The sequence below is a fragment of the Neovison vison genome, chromosome X (genome assembly GCF_020171115.1).
Source record: "Neovison vison isolate M4711 chromosome X, ASM_NN_V1, whole genome shotgun sequence".
In the NCBI taxonomy this organism is placed as follows: Eukaryota; Metazoa; Chordata; class Mammalia; order Carnivora; family Mustelidae; genus Neogale; species Neogale vison.
In genome coordinates this window covers 33,884,110-33,903,364 of record NC_058105.1, presented here as the reverse complement: position 1 = coordinate 33,903,364, position 19,255 = coordinate 33,884,110, and the positions used below count along the sequence as shown (strand labels likewise).

Genomic DNA, 19,255 nt, shown 5'->3' with positions numbered 1-19,255 from the left:
AATTAGCTTTCTCTCTCTCTCTCTTTTTCGGTAAATTTTTCAAAAATATTGCTTAAAGTGCATTTAAGGAGATGGGAAGAAAACTAGCAAAATGCAGAAAGTAAGTCTTTTTTTTTTTTCTTTTCCAAATTATTGTCTTTTGTCTATGTACCTCTAGCTGTTCTTTGCTATACTGTTCTAGTTCCAAACCAGTTTATTCTGGGATTTTTTAATAAGTTTTGATACAATCCTGGCTTCTTAAATGCTATGTATCCTTAAAATATATGTTCTGCAAGAATTAAAACTGAGTCCATGACAATATCCTAGGAATACATAAAGCCTTAAAAGGCAACTCAAAGAAGATGGAAACACACTTATGAGGGGTATCCAAAAAATTTACCTGAAATTGAGCACTTTAATTTGAGAACTGCAGGAATTATATGTAACACTTAGCTTCCCCTACCCTGCCTCTCCCCTCAAAAGACACCATGACTAACCTAGATTTTTAAAAATAGTGTAGAGAATGAACTGTGGGATTTATTGGCAACAAGGAATGTGTCCAAGGCACTTGCTGTAGTTTTGAATAAAAAGTGAACTTTTGTCATTTGAATTGAGTCCCACTCAGCTCTTGAATTGTTACTGTATTTGTATATTTGGAAATCCTTTCAATTATAAGTATTGGCATTATCTCCTTTTTTAAAAATGTGGTTGAAATCGGCATGATGAAATAACAGTGTTGGCACTTTTAGGTAACATGATTGATTTAGTATCTCAGAGTTTACAATTTGTTGTTAAATGAAGGGTTTTTTCCTTAAGTACCATATTTCAGTATACTGTAAAAGTTATAATAACTGAACTATTTGGTCAAGTGTTATATTCCAAGAAAATTTGAAAGTACTCAGAAATTAAAGTATTGTTTATTTAAAGTCAAAAATAGTCTTTTTCTGAGCCACCCTATACCCCAAATGAAAGTAAACCATCTACCCTTGACCTGGGCCTCCAGAGGACTCCATACCACACAAATCCACCAATTTTGGAAGAGCTTTCCAAAATAAGTAAGACACAATGCATCAATTTATATATGCAGAGAAATTTTTCTCAGGATTGTATTTTAGGATTTTAATAAAGTAGATGATAGGGGAGGGTGACAAGCAAGTCATGAACAATTTGGTCAAAAAAATCTCTTTATGATTTCACAGGTCAGGAATATCTACCTGTTGGTATAGAAAAAAAGAATCAAAAGTTTACAGATGCTTTAGAGAAATCATCTTAAGTATAAGAGATTGAATTAGGTCAAATAATCTGGAAAAAGAAAGTTATAAAACGGTCACATAATTTTGGTCTAAAATGTGTACCTTTTTCTAATTTCTCAAAGCTAGAGTTTTCTTTCCATGCAGAAACAAATATATCAAAGTTAAATTTTTTAAATTGAAGTATAATTGAGATATAACATAATGTTAGGTTTGTGTGTAAAACATAACGATCCCACATCCTCACCAACACTTATTTTTTTTTGATAATAGCTATTTTGACAATTAATGAGGTGATATCTCACTGTAGTCTTGAAGCATATTCATATTTCCCTGATGATGGGTGATGTTGAACAACCTTTCATGCACCTGTTGGCCATCTGGATGTTCCTGTGGGAAAATGTCTATTCCAATCCTCTGCTTATTTTTAAATCAGATTTCTTGGGGTTTTGTTGTTGGTGTTGGGTAATAGGAGTTCTTTAAATATTTTGGAAATTAGGCCCTTAATGGATATATGATTTGAAAATATCTTTTCCCATTCAGTAGGTTGCTTTTTTATTTTGTCGATGGTTTCTTTTCCTGTGCAGAAGCTTTTTAGTTTAAGGTAGTCTCATGTGTTTATTTTTGCTTTTGTTGCCATGCTTTTGTAGTTCAGATCCAAAATGATATCCCTTAGACCAATGTCCAGGAACTTACCACTTATGTTTTATTCTAGAAGTTTTATGGTTTCTGGTCTTACATTCAAGTTTCTTATTTATTTTTTTTTGAGCTCATTTTTTTCTCCATTTGTTTGTTTCAGTATGCAAATATTTGTTTATTGGTTTTTACAAATGTATTACAGTAATGTAAGATACGAACAATGTGAAAAACTGGATGGGAAGATACACTAACTCTATTATTTTAGCAACTTTTCTGTATATCTGCAATTATTCCAAAAATAAAGTTCTTTAAAATTTGTAAATAAGTGCATATTCTTTCTTTCTATATCTTCTTATTATATTCCACTAGGGGTGCCTGGTTAAGCATCCAACTCTTGATTTCATCTAGGGTCATGATCTCAGGGTCATGAGATTGAGCCCCATATCAGCTCCAGGCTCAGGGCAGAGTCTGCTTGAGATTCCCTCCTCTCTCTCCGTCTGCCCTCACCCTTCTCATGTGCTCACTCTCTCTATCTCAAATACATAAATAAATAAATAAAATCTATATTCTACTAGACTATTTGTATTTCTAGGTGAGCACTATTTTATTTTGAGGTATAACATTCATACAGTTTAAGTGCAAAAAATCTTAATTGCATAGGTCATTAACGTATTTTTTGGTAAGTAATTTTTTTTTAAAGATTTTATTTATTTATTTGACAGACAGAGATCACAAGTAGGCAGAGAGGCAGGCAGAGAGCGAGGAGGAAGCAGGATCCCTGCTGAGCAGAGAGCCCGATGCGGGGCTTGATCCCAGGACCCTGAGACCATGACCTGAGCCAAAGGCAGAGGCTTAAACCATTGAGCCACCCAGGTGCCCTAGATAAGTAATTTTTTAAATTATTGTTAAAGATTTTTTTTAAATTTATTTGACAGAGAGAGAGAGAGAGGTCACAAGTAGGCAGAGAGGCAGGCAGAGAGAGAGGAGGAAGCAGGCTCCCCGCTGAGCAGAGAGCCCAATGCGGTGCTCGATCCCAGGACCCTGGGATCATGACCTGAGCCGAAGGCAGAGGCTTTAACCCACTGAGCCACCCAGGTGCCCCTATATAAGTAATTTTTTAAACACACATATATACACACCCAGGTGTAACCACCATCCAGATTAAAATATACAGTTACTAGCAACCTAAGTGTCTCATGCCACAGCCCAATCAATAAGCAGTATCATGCCCCAAGAAATAATAGCTATATTGACTTCTTTCATAATAGTTAAATACCTGTTCCTAAACTTCATATAAATGGAATCACAAAGTATTTTGTTTTGTTTGTTCATTTGTTTCGTTTTTTTAGATTCCACATATAAGTGAAATCATATGGCATTTGTCTTTTTCTGTCTGATGTATTTCCCTTAGCTTTATCTAGGCTCATCCATGTTGTGGCAAATGGAACTTTTTAATTCTTTTTTTTTGGATGAGTAATATTCCTGTGTGTGTGTGTGTGTGTGTGTGTGTGTGTGTGAGTGACATCATCTTTATCCATGATACTATAGGGTACTTGTCTTTCTAAGTTTGGCTTACTTCAGTTATAATGCCCTCTAGAGTCATCCATGTTGTATTTGTGGTTTTTCCGGTTTTCTTCTTATAGTTGATTTCTAGTTTTATACCTTGTGGTTGAAAAAGACACTTGATATTTTAGTCTTCTTAAATGTACTGAAACTTGTTTTGTGGTCTAACATGTGATCTATCTTGAGGAATGTTCCATGCACACTTGAGAAGTATGTATATTCTGCTGCTATTCAGTGGAATATTAAAATATATATACACAAATAGGTATATACATTTATTTATCTGGTCTAACATGTAATTCAAGGTTTATGTTTCCATATTAATTTTCTGTCTGGATGATCTATCCATTGATGCAATTGGAGTACTGAAGTTCCCACTATTATTGTATTACTGTCAATATCTCTCCCTTTATGTATATTAGTATTTGCTCTATGTATTTAGGTCCTTCTATGTCAGGTGCATAAATATTTTAAAATATTATAACTTCCATAATATCCTGAAATTAGGTGCTAATTGAGATCGCTCCCTCATATACTTGATTAGTATATGAGCTCCTTTCTGAGAAGTATCAGGGAGCTGTAATGAGGCCAAGTGAGAACTCAGAGATGGTATCCCCCAGCCTACATTCCCTAAGAGCACTTCTGTAGCCTTTAGATGTGTGGTAAGCCTAGAGCCCACCCTCAGACTGGAGCTCCAGATCAAATAGATAGGCCTTTTCCATGGGAAGACTGGGGGTAAGTTTCAGTCTGCTGTCTGTGCAATACCTTTGGGGTGGTAGCTTGCAAAGAACTGCCTTTCCAATTTTTCCAGAACTATAAGGCCCGAAAATGTAACTCCCCTTAGCTACTAGAGTCAGGCACTCAAGGGGCATTCCCCTCGGAAAGGCTGTGGCGGAGTGGTGCTTAGGGGTAGGGCTCTCTCCCTGGCCAGTTGTTTTGAGAGGAGGCTGTGGAGTGCTGCCTGAGGGCAGTGCTCTTGCTGGCTGGCTTAGGCAGGATTATAGCGAGTACCACCAGGGCTAGCAAGTTAAAGGGAGAGTGAAAAAATGGCTTCTGCTTACATTTCTGTTCCCTGGAGAGAGTTCCATTGGCTCTTGCCCTTCCAGTAGGCACAACAAGACTAGCGAGTGAATCTTTTTAACATATGGTCTAATGGCTTTTCAGACTGTTGCTTTTGCTCTGGGTCCTAGGTGAATGAGTCTGTATCCAAGTCCTCTAAGAGTGGAGTGTCTGTTTTTTTTTTGTTTGTTTTTTTTTATTTTATTTATTTATTTGACAGAGAGAGATCACAAGTAGGCAGAGAGGCAGGCCGAGAGAGAGGAGGAAGCAGGCTCCCTGCTGAGCAGAGAGCCCGATGCGGGACTCGATCCCAGCACCCTGAGATCATGACCTGAGCCGAAGGCAGCGGCTTAACCCACTGAGCCACCCAGGTGCCCAAGAGTGGAGTCTCTGTTTCCTACAGCCCCATGGCTTAAAAAAAAAAAAAAAATTTATTTATTTGAGAGAAAGCAGAAGGGAGGGGAGGAGTAGAGGGAGACATAGGCTCCCTTCTCACCACTGTAGGGCTTGATCCATGAGCCGAAGGCAGACGCTTAACTGACTAAGCCACCCAGGTGCCCCAGCCCCTGGCTTTTAAAACCAGACATTTTTGGAGCTCATCTCTCTGGCGTTGGTCTCAGGGTCAGGATGGCTGATGTGGGGCACAGATCCCTAAGTCCTCAAGGAGAATCTCCATATCTGTGAGATCCCTCCCCACTACGGTGGCAGCACCGTAGGTAGGGCTTTTGCTGAGACCGCATCTCTGCCTCCCTTACCCATCTTGATGTGGCCTTTTTATCCTCTGTTATGGAGCAGCTTGTTCAGGTAGTTCTCAGGTTTTTTTCAGAGGAAATTTTTCCATATGGAGCTGTAGATCTGTTGTATCTGTGGGAGGAGGTGGATTCGGGATCTTCCTACGGTACCCTCTTAAACTACCTCTCAAATCTAAATTTTAAATACCCAAAATATCCCCCAGAATATGAAGGAAATTGATTTTTCTATATATTTTGTTTTTAGATAACAGTTCTGAGGATGAGAATATTAATAAAACTAGGACAAAACTAAGTAATTCCCTGTCCCTGCCCCTCCATTGCCTTGCCCCCACCTTCAGACTAATCGTAAATCTTTATTAATCATGTACTTTTCAGATTCTAATGACATCTTATGCCTTGTCAATATAAATACTTCCTAATTCCGATGAAATGAGGTACAGATAGGACAAAGTCACAGATATTTTGGGGGAAGTTGCTATTATATCTCAAATTCAAGTTTTCATTTTGCCACTTTAATCTCTGGGGAGGAAATTACTTTATTAATGTCAGTCTTCTCAAAATACACTTGCCATGGTCTATTCTTAGAAGAACCATTAGAAAAATTACAGTTCTTAAGAAAACTGAGACCTCCCCCTTAGTGACATGTTCTCAAGAAGAAAATTATTTCCTTCAGACTTCTGGCCCAGGGAAAGTTTTGTGGAAAAGATTTTGAAACAGCTTATTACCCTTTTGTGGTAATTAAAATGGAAAACTACTTAAGATTCTAAGTGTGCCACAGAATTCCAAATGTTTTAGTGCCGTTGTTATTTTGTTACTGTACTAGAGAATTACGATTCATGCTTCATTATATTTTACACTTATGAGGACCACGTATCCCACTGTTTCTCATTAACTGAAGGTACACACACTACACAATGTTGACTCAAATCCTCCTAGCAATACAGCTTCTCACTGGAAATTGAAGCTTTTACAAATATTAATTCTTTTTTAGTTGATTCTGAAAAGGACACTAACCTGTTACAGGCCTCTCTCAGCAAGAAAATAATTATCGGTAATTATAATTTGCCAGTGATCTTAATTAGAAGTTATCTTAAGTGATAAGATAAAAAAGGCCAAGGAACTTCTCAAAATTTAAAAAGTGAGCTTTGAGCTGAGAAATTACAGAGCACGGAGGCCACAGAAGTAGAAAATACTAACACAGCACCAGCCAAGGACAATGTTGATAAGAAAGAAAGAACCTCTTTTCTTGTGTTTAGGTATGAGTTTAGAGGCTGAGGAAGTAGCTCAGATATACTCCAGATTCCTCACCTTTATTTGGTTGATAATAGTATATACCTCACATGATTTAAAGACTAACCAATATAATAAAACACCCAGAATAGTGCCTGGCACATATAATCACATTTATGTGCTTATAACCAGCATATAAGTATTGCCTACTACTATTACAAAATAGTATGTTTAGTATTCTAAGGATTATATTTTCTATCAAGTTTTTACATTTATCTACAAGCCCTTAAAGTGTCTTTTGAACAATGCTGAGTTATGTCTGTGCCTCCAAGTACTTATATTTTGACTAAAATATTTTGCATAAGATAAATTGCTGTTTATTCTTAATAGACAGTAAGTGATTGAGTGGTCTGCATTTTTTTTTGTTGTTGTTTTTTAGTTATGTTAGAACTTTAAAAGTATCCATATAATCTATAAGTACATGTAGTTAGTGTGTCCCATTCTTCAAGATATCTAGGAACAAAGATCCCACTGTCCTTTTTTCAGGATAATCAAAGACCCTGGGGCATTCAAGAAATTTCTGAATAATTCTAAATGTGAATATTTAGTTTTATGTCCTTCTAAAGCCTTATTCTACTTACCTGTTCTATTGTCTTTGTAACGAGTTTGAAATGCAATTGCTTTCCTACCATATGGATATGTTTAGTGGTATGGCTCCCCATAAACATCAAATTAAATGTGTAAAGGAATAAAGTCCAAAATACCATTACATTGAAATGTTTTACAGAAAGAAAAATTTTCCAAATCCCAGCCAATGAAACACTTAGGTTTGGAAACATTTGAGTTGATCCAGTTCATTATAGAAAAAATAATTTTCTATTTCATGAGAACTTCTTGTAATAGGATATAAGATAGGTGGGTGGATGATTGGATAGATAACAGATATTTCACTTATAAAAGTTCCTTTTATAAGTGAAATTGAAAAATAAGCACTCAAAAAATATACAAGCATATTAGAGATACAGAGTAGAAAGTGATTAGCCCCTTTTCTTTCTCCCGTTTAAAATATAGCACTCCTTGCCTCCCCACCAATATAACAGACTCTTCTCCTTATTTTGCGTGCATTTAAATGAACTGCATGAAGCTTTAATCACCAAAAAAAGAGTATTTTGTGCATTTCTTCTCAATCACCGGTTTTACCATGGAAAAAGCTACAGAGTCTGTCATGTGTTAGTTTTATGATTAATGGTTTGTTCAAGGGACAAAAAGAAATATACAAAAATTTTCATTTCTATACTGATGTACTTATTTATTTAAATGACTGTGCTTTTTATAAATTATTTTGAGTATCATCTTTGTATTATGAGATCTCTTGATTTCTTTCCCCTACAGGCTCTCCTTTAGAGGTGGAAGGGGTTCTGGAAATCAGGGAAGATTCTCTTCAGCTCTCAGTTGCTTCCCTGATCATTCATTAGGATTTATCCTATTGTGGCTCCATTTTTCAAGATCTTGAGTGCCTAGGGGCTGGGGTTGGCCCACGTTGTATGAGCTGGGTGATAAAAAGGGCAATTGACCCCAGTGTTAAGTAGTGACCCTAGACAATCCTCCTTTCCTCTCCTCTTGCCAGGCCCCTTCTCACAGTTTGTCAGTGATTGAGACTTGGGGCTCCTTCCGTCTGCCATCAAAGACGATCAGACCTATGCAGACCAAATGCTCTGGATTTTGGGGGACAGGTCTGATTACATCAAATTTTGTCATTTTGAAAAGGACAATTAACATTTTTAAAAACATTTTATTTATTTATTTGACAGACAGAGATCACAAGTAGGCAGAGAGGCAGGCAGTGGGGTGGGGAGAAGAAGGCTCCGTGCTGAGCAGAGAGCCCAATGCGCCTCGGATACCAGGACCCTGGGATCATGATCTGAGCCAAAGGCAGAGGCTTTAACCCACTGAGCCACCCAGGCACCCCGACAATTAACTTTTGATGCAAAAAATTGCTGTATAAGTCTTTAGTCTTCAAATAATCTTCAAAGAATGATCTTTTCATTACATTCATCAACCTGCATTTCCACATTCCCACCTTCCTGTAGGAGGAAATTATTATGGATTTTCATACTTCCCTTTCTCTTCTAGTGATCAGCTACAAAATATGGCATAAGAGAATACAGGATTAAAAGCCAGGAGATCGGGGTTCTGGGTCTGACTGTACTACTGAGCGGCGCATGAACACAGACCAATCAGTAAACAACCCTCTAGACTTGTTTAAAAAGTTTTAACTTAAATTCCATTTAGTTAACATATAGTGTAATACTGGTTTCAGGTGTACAATTGAGTGATTCATCACTTACATATAAAACCTGGTGCTCATCACAACAGGTGCCCTCCTTAATACCCATCACCCATTAGACTTCTTTTTCATTTGCTTATTTATCTATCCATCCATTCACTCATTCAAACAACCTACTTTGCATCAGGCACTCTTCTCATCGCTGTGGCTGGAACAGTGAAAATCACAGACATGTTAATGAGGGCACGTATTGCAGGAAGCCCTGGGTATTACAGGCAAGCTATGAATCTTGGAACACTACATCAAAAACACTACATCAAAAACACCTTACAGTACAGATGTACTGTATGGTGACTAACATAACATAATAAAATTTTTAAAAATGAAACTTATATTCCTGGAAGGAGATGGACAATAAATAAATGATTAAAATGTAAAGTTGGATCATAATAAGTGCTGTAAAATGAAGTAAAATGGTGAGTGGGGATAGGGAGTGTGTGCACAGTGCTTTGCTAATGATGCCTGAACAAGAGTACTTGATGGTGTTAGATTTTAGTATTTGGTTTCTGTTTGTGACAATTTCAATCTATGCTTTACTTCTTTCTCCCTAAATGAGAAAACAACGTGAAATAAGCAAAACCTTAAGGCAGACCCACTAATGTATCAAATCTAAAAATTACATAACCCAAATGCCTAACCCTTATTCCTAGTGGTGTACTTTGTTGCTTATATATGAGGCAAATGATAATAAAGGCAAACAATAATAAACACCTGCCATATTTGTACTAATATGTGGCTTTTTCTTATTTTTTAAAGATTTTATTTATTTGACAGAGAAAGAGACAGCCAGAAAGGGAACACAAGCAGGGGGAATAGGAGGGAGAAGTAAGTTTCCTGCTGAGCAGAAAGCCTGATGCAGGGCTCAATCCCTGGACCCTGGGATCATGACCTGTGTGACTGTCTCTTTTAAGAAGCAGAACCTAATCAGGTTATATTCTAAAGATGTGCCCTTCTTAACTTATTGTCTAGTTTAGCCACACCTCTTTGAAATTTAAGTTATTCCCACCCCATATCAAACAGACCAACTCACCAGGAACCAACAATCCATGCTCCAGACTGGAGAGATCTTTGTTCTTGTTTGTTGTGCTGACAGAGAGCTCTCATTTCTCAGTTGAGAACACTGGGGGGGTCAGGATTGTAGGATTTCAATGCCTCAGAGATCATGCTGTTGTTGTTTCTTTCTCTCCAGTTTTCCTCTTATGATGAGATATACTTTCGGGGCGCCTGGGTGGCTCAGTAGGTTAAAGCCTCTGCCTTCAGCTCAGGTCATGATCCCAGCGTCCTGGGATGGAGCCCCACATGACATGACTAAATTACTCTCTGCTCAGCGTGAAGCCTGCTTCCTCCTCTCTCTCTGTCTGCCTCTCTGCCTACTTGTGATCTCTGTCTGTCAAATAAATAAATAAAATCTTTTTTAAAAAAAAGATGAAATATACTTTCTAGCTTATAGAGATCAATTTGGATACATCCACAGGAAGATATCTTAATATGTTGATTTACAATAAGGGAGTCTTTGTTAATATTAAGTAGCTATAAACACCTGGGAAATACATTAAATGCTAGAGGTCTGATCTGCTCATTTTTGCCACAATAAAAATTCCAATTTGCCCAAAGCTTAAGTGTTAGTTATAAAAAAAAAAAAAAAAACACAGGAAATTTCTTGGATTTACAGAAGAAATATATCTTCTTCAAACAACTTGGAACCAATGAAACAACTTCGGCCAAATAAGAACAAATAAACAACTTAAAACAAATAAATAACTTAGAACAAACAGCTTAGGACCCCTATCCAGACAAGTAATCTTTTACTCTCCTCTGTACCTTCCTAAGACTAAATATTCTTGACTTCTTCCCTTCCGTGCCCACTTTTCACCACCCCATGTTTGTATACAATAATGGAAAGTACTGTGACCTGAGGATGTAAAGCCCCCCCTTGTCTCACTTAGGATTTTGTCTTTAGTTAATTGTACCTGCTCAGTAGAGGAGTGTTCCAACAAAAGGTGTCTTTCTTCTGGTAACAGTCCACATTAAATTGTTTGGAAGAAAGTCCATTGTACTTGGAAACACAACTAAGAAAAATGTGAGTTGTCTCTAAAACAATCCATACTAATAAGATAAGGTTCACTGAATCTGGCTCTAATATCTATCTTCTGTTTCCAGGGAAGAAGTAAATGCTTTCTATGTCTTTGCAAATCTGCAGGCAGAGACATGTTGTGTTGAAATAGCCTATCAGGAAGGAAGACTCTTTCATTATTATCTTATTCCTGAGTATGACTTGTTGCTATTTATAAGAATTCAGTTAGGCAAGTTATTTTAAAAATTATGCTGTTTTGGTAAGACCAATTGATCAACACTTTAAATCCACCTGGTAATTTTTTGGTCCCCCACTAGCTTGAATTTTTTATCCCTTTAAGGACTACTCGCAGATATATCAAAAACAGAATAGTATTATTTCACCACTGGTCAAGAATTCTGAAGGCCTTTGGTGTTCATCTCTTCTCCAAATCCAAATACTCATACTCTTCCCTTACCTCTATGGGTCTCTTCATTCCTTGTTAAATGTTTCAGAAGATAAGGGTATGAATTAAACATCAAAAAAGAATAATAAAAATAGAAAAGTGAGAAATCAAGGGTTGGCAATTCTAAAGACAGTGACAATATCATAGATTAAAAAATTGGAAATTCTGCAACATAAGTGCACTACTTAATGCTCTTACATATTAAAAACCTTTAAATTTGAAAAGCGCTTTCACATGTGGCCTCTTGTTTAATTATTATTATTTGTACTGATAACTAAATGCTGTGACCCTGCAAGTTGGATATAATTAGCTTCCCTTTATTTTTAGAGAGAGATAGAGGGTGGGGGAGTGTGAAAGGGAGAGGGAGAGAGAAAATCTTAAGCAGGCTCCATGCCCAGCATGCAGCCCAACATGGGGCTCTATCTCAAGACCCTGAGATCGTGACTTGAGCCTAAATCAAGGATCCATCGCTTAACTGACCAAGACACCTAGGTGCCCCTAATTAACTTCATTTTTAAAGTGAAGAAAATGAGAATCAGAGAGATTAAAAATCTATCCTAGCTCAGGAGTGGTAGAGCTTAAATTAGAGCCCAGCTCGGTCAGACTCCAGAGCTTCAGCCCTTTATACCAGGAGCACAAATATGTAGATAGTGACACAGTGACACAGTGAAACAGAGGTAGGTAGTGGAGACAGTATCGCTCTTCTTGGGTATCAAGTATGGTGAAGAACTGGGTACAACACCTGCCCAAGTATTCCCTTTTTTCTTTCCATTACATTGAAAACAAGAGAGGATGACATGCTTATGATAGTAAAATGAGTCATTGTTAACACAGGAACCAGAAGTCCTGTGTCACCCTGACCCTGTTCTCTTTCCACTATACCATTCTTTCTTTTATTTTTTTTAAAGATTTTATTTATTTATTTGACAGAGAGAGATCACAAGTAGGCAGAGAGAGAGAGAGGAGGAAGCAGGCTCCCTGCTGAGCAGAGAGCCCGATGCGGGACTCGATCCCAGGACCCTGAGATCATGACCTGAGCCGAAGGCAGCGGCTTTAACCCACTGAGCCACCCAGGCGCCCTATACCATTCTTTCTTGCCACATTGTGGCCCTCTTAGCTCCAGTTCACCTGTAGTTGGCCTAAGGTAAATTTTGGTGAAGACCGTCTAACGTAATTTTCTTATAATTTTTAATAGAGTTCCCTAATTATTTTATTTTTTTGCATTTCTAAATATTTAAACTCTATCCCTGAAATTAATAATACAGTATATGTTAATTAATTCGTTTCCTAATTATTAAGATTTCAGTTTCCCAGATTGGGCAATGCTGCACTTTGAGTTTCTAATCTAAGCTACTATGTATATAAACTAAACATCCATGGGCACAAAAGTACCCCTAGATTATTACTTCCTGCCCTTAAGTGAATTAAAGAATAAATTAATTGTTGTGCTATTAGGATTAAATAGGGTTAGTGGCTTTAAAAGAACACATTGTTCCTTATATAGTCCCATTTGAGAAGCTCGCAATATCTATTAATCAAGGTAAATACTCGTAGTCAGACTGGAATGAGGTTGTTTTCATGACTAGAACACCTGGCTGCAGGCAAAGAAGAGTATATATGAAAAAGGATCATTCCTGGGATATGGGGACAGAGCCATCATCAGTTAGGAAAAGGGGGCAAGCAATGTCCCATTGGGACACAATAGTAAAATTAACTTTGCTTAAGTGTCGTGGCATGCATGTGCTACAACAGTGGTCTTAGAAAAGCATCTACTGGAAATGGTTAGCCAAATTTTGGTAAGATTATTTGCTTCCTTCATATGATTTTGAACAGGACTGAAAGCTATTCTTGCTGTGGATGAACAATATTCATGTTAGCATTGTCCTGTTAATAAAGAATGATCTGGACATATCTATATTCCACAGATAATTAGGAAGACAATGACTAGTTTATACCCAGGGTCTGAGCCAGAAAAGACATTAAAATTCAAATACCTCAGCTTCCTCATTTTACAGACTTGGAAACTAAGGTTTGGCAAGCTTAACTGATTTTTTTTAACTGATTATTTTAATAACACAAAGGTAAGTAGTATGAGAGCCAGAAGTGGAGTCTATATCTGGGTCTGACCATCGACCCAGACTGCGTTGCTTTAAAACCAAAGCCCCTGATTCTGCCAGGAACTAATTAATCTTACCACTTCACAGTGCTTGGGGTTTTAATGTCAGGAAATGACCTAATTCTTTACTTTTCCTAGCATGTGTGAATTTCGACATAGACTGTTGATGACTAAAGTCTTCAGTTCCATTTAATAATTTTTAAATGGGAATGTGAGCAGAAAGATACATAACTTAATGGTCTTGACTGATGTGTCAGGCCTGGAGTATGTTGTCTACATAAAAAGAAGTTTCAAATGGTGCTTATATTCTTCAGATTACAATTAAGTAAAAAGCCATCATATTTTCCACAAAAAGATAAATATGCGATGGTGTTAGCATATAAAAACACTACTTAACTATAATATGCTGTTGTTGGTCATAATAAAGACAATGTATTATCTTAGCACTGAAAAAAAGAAAACCTTTTTTTATGCTGTACAAATCTACCTTACACTTCTAAACTCCTAAAATGTTTAGAAATAACTGCTGTCAGTTAAGCAGTTAATGAATGAATAAAGTATTTTGATAGTTATTTCCAAAAACATCCACAGCATGTAGTGATACGATTAATATAATATAATATAATATAATAATATCCCCCACAAAAGGAGAGCATTGCTCAAATCCTCAGTACTGTGTAACACTGAATTAATTATACTCAAAATTATCTCTCCATTCTAAATTACAGTGTTATCGATACAACTTTAATTTTTTTTAATTTTATTTATTTATTTGACAGAGAGAGAGATCACAAGTAGGCAGAGAGGCAGTCAGAGAGAGTGGGGGAAGCAGGCTCCACTCAGTCCCAGGACCCTGAGATCATGACCTAAGCCAAAGGCAAAGGCTTAACCCACTGAGCCATCCAAGCGCCCCCATACAACTTAAATTTTACTTAAAATTTGACCAAACCAGTTTCTTACTATGCCCTTGCTATTAAAAACACCACAGAGTGAGGAGCAAGAACATTCTATTATCCTCATTCTTCTCTCCTTCAAACGTTCAGGCACAGAGATATAAGACATAATCCCTACCCTTGATATTTATAGAAAGAGATTTTAAAAAAAAAAACAATGCAGAGCAGTTTAGACCAAGTGACAAATATACAATAAGTGTCATGTGAGGTGAGAGAGGGCGACTAAGGATTAATGGTCAGGGAGGAAGTCATTGAGACAGTATCAAGCTCAAATGGCATTTTCTCGAAACTCAAAGTTACTGTTAATGAATGTTAAGGATACAAAACTTTGGTTTTAGTGTGCTAATTTCTCCATCAATACAGTATTCTTTAGATAAGCAGTCACCTCCACAGATTGCTAATAATGAATGTCACTCAGAATGATAAAATAACAATGATGTCAGGTGGTGGGCATTAAGGAGGGCACGTGATGGAATGAGGAACTGATGAATCACTGAACTCTACCTCTGAAGCTAGTAACACACTATCTGTTAATTAACTGAACCTAAATAAAATAAAATTCAAACAAATAACAATGAGATAAAGCAAACATGAATTCTTAGGCATTTGTTAGCATGGTTTATGTCACCACTTGTGAGTTAAAAATGGTTGTCATGAACTGTAAGTTCAGTAGCACTCAAAGTTCCTCCCCTTTGAAAAATAAAAATAATGAATTAGAAGATTCCTTCTTTTTTCAAAGGATATTTGAAGTTTTTAGCACATATTCTTTCCTACCATAATGGACAGAAAAATAAACTCTTTTCAGTATCTAAAACACTTACAAATAACTCAAATGAAAAGTAATAAGTATTATACACTTGACTTTTGTAGTAGATGCATTCACTCATTTAACAAGTTAATATTAGGCGGGACACTTTGTATTAGAGAACACTTACATTAACGTATATAACTGCATATAACTATATGTAAAATATATGCTTTATTTATATAAAAATACTTACATTTATAAATGTATTTATACATTATATACATTCCACTATGATAATATTTGAAATACGCTGAATTAGAAGTATACACAAAATTCTGAAAGTAATATATCAACTCAAAAGCCTTATTTGCCAGTTTATTTATGTATCCATTTGAATAATATTCATGTAGGGTCTACTGTGAGTGAGGCACTATTCTAGATGCTTGCCAAGAGAGAGTTGACATTAGAGAACCTTCTTAAAGTATGACTAGGATTTTGACAGTCAGAGAAGCTGTAGGATTTGACATTCCAAGCAGTGGGAATGAAACAAAAATGAATGAAAATGTGAGAATACATGATATGACCAGGAATATTAGTGCTGAGTGCTAAGAATACTGGGTGTGTTAGTGTTAGGGGAAGTTAGAAACAGTAGGCAGATGTCAAACTATAATGCGCCTTGAATTTAAAAATTCAAGAGAATTTGAAGTTTATTGTTGGACAATAGGATGCTGTGTTTTTCCCATTAAAAATCTTGAAGTGAAAGATTTTGATCTTAGAAAAAATAAGTTTTGTAGGATCATTGGATTCAAGTAGAGTAAGATTGATGGCATCCATCTTTTATACATAGCCATTCTTTTTCTAAAAATTTTTTGAGTACAGCTGACACACCATGTTACATGAATTTCAGGTGTACAACATAGTGATTCAACATCTCTGTACCTTATACTGTGCCCATACAAGACTATTACAATATCATTGACTGTATTCCCTATGCTGTGCCCTTTATTCTCCTGACCATATGCATACTCATTCTTTATGCATTTTCTCCAGACTTCTCAAGTCATCATAACGGGAGGACTTTCTTTGCCCCAGAAGTAATTCGTGACATTGGGTTGACCCTGAGCACTGAGCACACTCCAGACTGATGGAAAATATAAGAATTAGCATTTATTTCTTTGGTATTTTTTAGCTACATACACACACCCACAACACACACACACACACACACACACACACACACATATGTATTTAGTGTCTTTATTTTACTAACATATGATGCCAAACAGCAAATATGCAACCCAAACATCAGTATCCAGTAAGAAGCTGAAAATGGTCTACATGTTACTGCAACACTTATATAAATATAGATGTTCCTAGCAGATCTTTACAGTGTAGTTGTAGCCTTTGTGACTGACAGAGACCAATCTGGCAAGAAATTAATCCTGAATATTATCAATTATGTATTACATTCTGGCCTATTCCATAGGAGAAAGTTTTTTAAAAAATATTTATTTATTTATTTGAAATAAAGGGAGGGAGAGGGACAAAGAGAAAGGGAGAGAGAGAGAATCCCAAGCAGAGTCCCCGCTCAGCAGGGAGCCTGATATGTGGTTCCATCTCACAACTCCCCAAGATCTTGACCAGAGTTAAAATGAAGAGACTGACATTTAACCAAATGAGCCACACAGGCTCCCCAGGAGCAAGCTTTTATAGTGGTTTATTTAGCCCTCATCACTGAAGTAACTCACATCTTGTGAGATGTATTCTGTGTGCACAATTGCATCTTGTTGGCTAGGACTCCATAGACCTTTTAGTGTGGGTTTGTCCACTCGTATTAGTCACAGAGGGACTCAAGGCAGCCTGGCAAGCGGTAGGGAAGGTAAGGCAGCAGTGAGAGAACTTAGAGAGACCATATTAGGTAATAGAGAGTATTCTGTAGTCTTTATTAGGCAATGGGGAAGAGCAGACCTACACATTAACACAACTACCAAAGCCTCATTTACAATTTTTTTCCTCAAGTTTTATTTTTGGTGGATTTTTTATCTCTGACTTTTCTATGTTGCCTAGGCATACAGCCTTAACCAATAAGCATTTGAAGATACCTGTCTAGAGGAGATTATACTGAGTGAAATAATTCAAGCAGAGAAAGTCAATTATCATATGGTTTCACTTACTTGTGGAGCATAAGGAATAATATGGAGGACATTAGGAGAAGAAAAGGAAAAGTGAATTGGGAGAAATCGGAGGGGGAGACGAACCATGAGAGACGTGGACTGTGAGAAACAAACTGTGGGTTTTGGAGGGGAGGAGGTAGGGTGATGTGTGAGCCTGGTGGTGGGTATTAAGGAGGGGATGGATTGCATGGAGCACTGGGTGTTGCACACAAAAAGTGAATCTTGGAACACTACATCAAAAACTAATGATGTACTGTATGATAACTAACATAACAAAATAACAAATAATTAATAAAAAATATAAAAAGGTTTAAAAAGAAGAAGATACCTGTCTAGATCATAGTGGAGATTTCACTCAGAATGATATACATTTTCCCCAATTTTCATCAACAATACATCCAAGAAAAAAAAAAGCATTAATGTACACGGAATCAAAGGATAGAAAGGAATGCAAGGTCATTTCTTACTGTAGATAGATGTCGTAAATTGTCGTAAATTGATTTCTGCACTGTTTTTGACAATTGAGGTGACATATTTGCCTCCCTCCCCCCCACTATCAATCATACTTTATTTAGGTTTCTCTAATTTTATGAGTCACTTCCTACCAAGTTGAACATCGACTCCCTGATGGAATTCGAGCATTTTTTAAGATTTTTTAAATTTATTTGACACAGAGAGAGACATCACAAGTAGGCAGAGAGGCAGGCAGAGAGAGAGAGAGGGAAACAGGCTCCCCACTGAGCAGAGAGCCCAATGCGGGGCTCGATCCCAGGACCCTGAGATCATGACCTGAACTGAAGGCAGAGGCTTAACCCACTGAGCCACCCAGGCACGCCGGAATTTGAGCATTTGAGCATTTGAGCACAGTTATTACCACTTCGACAAAATCTAACTATAGGAAGAACTTTGTCAAGAGACCAGATTGAATATATGTGTGTGAGTAATATATATTTATTCAAATGAATTATCATAATTTTAAAAAAACTATTACAGTTCTCTTCAATTTCGACACATTTCCAAGCCACAAAGAGTCTTTCAATTAAAGTAGTAATACAATGAGGTAAAAGATTAACAAAGAATTCCCCTTATCTCAAAAGAGGTCCATTTATGAGATTTCTTTTTTTTAAAGATTTTTTTTTAATTTATTCATTTGATAGACAGAGATCACAATCAGGCAGAGAGAGAGAGGAAGGGAAGCAGGCTCCCCGCTGAGCAGACAGCCTGATATGGTGGGGAGCTGGATCCAGGACCTGAGCTGAAAGCAGAGGCTTTAACCCACTGAGCCACCCAGGCAGCCCCCATTTATGAGATTTCTTGCACCATGTTCCTGAGAGAGTTACCTTATAAATTATTTTAAGTTGAGGAATTGAAATTTTGGAATCAACAGGGACTTTGCAATAGAATAGTGGGGGCTATCTGTTGAATACTTAACACTGGCTAGGATGGATTCACACTTGATTTTAGCTTCATGGAGTACCAAATACAAGATAATGAGCTTTTTTATCCACTTCTTTTATTTGAGCAAATAGGAGTCTACGGAAGCTAACTTTAGAGTCCAACTTAATGATACTATTAGACACAGTGATGGAAAATCAAGAGCTTTTACACAGAGTTTCTGTGTTATTTTCTGACACTCCCGTTGGGAATATGAGAAAATTACATTTTTTTTAAAAAGGCAGTCCCCTTAGAATGTGCCATAAAGTGTCACAAAGTCAACTTTTTCTCAGGAATATGCATCAGCATTTCCAAAGAGCCAAACTAATGCCAGAAACTCCTTCATCTACCTAACCAAATCCAATAATCATGTAGGCCTTGATGAAAAATCAGAGCATTTCAGCATGAGGTTGCCTACTTGCTTCAAATATTGCTCAAGATGATGCCTTTAGCTTTACATTTTCTGGTCTTATTTTACTGACACATTATGCT

The 19,255-nt window shown here is 36.9% G+C and overlaps 1 protein-coding gene across 2 annotated transcripts in view; it reads left to right on the top strand.

Moving 5' to 3' along the window:
* Positions 1-19,255, top strand: part of HTR2C (5-hydroxytryptamine receptor 2C) — a 299,042-nt gene that overhangs the window by 178,335 nt on the left and 101,452 nt on the right. The window lies entirely within an intron of this gene.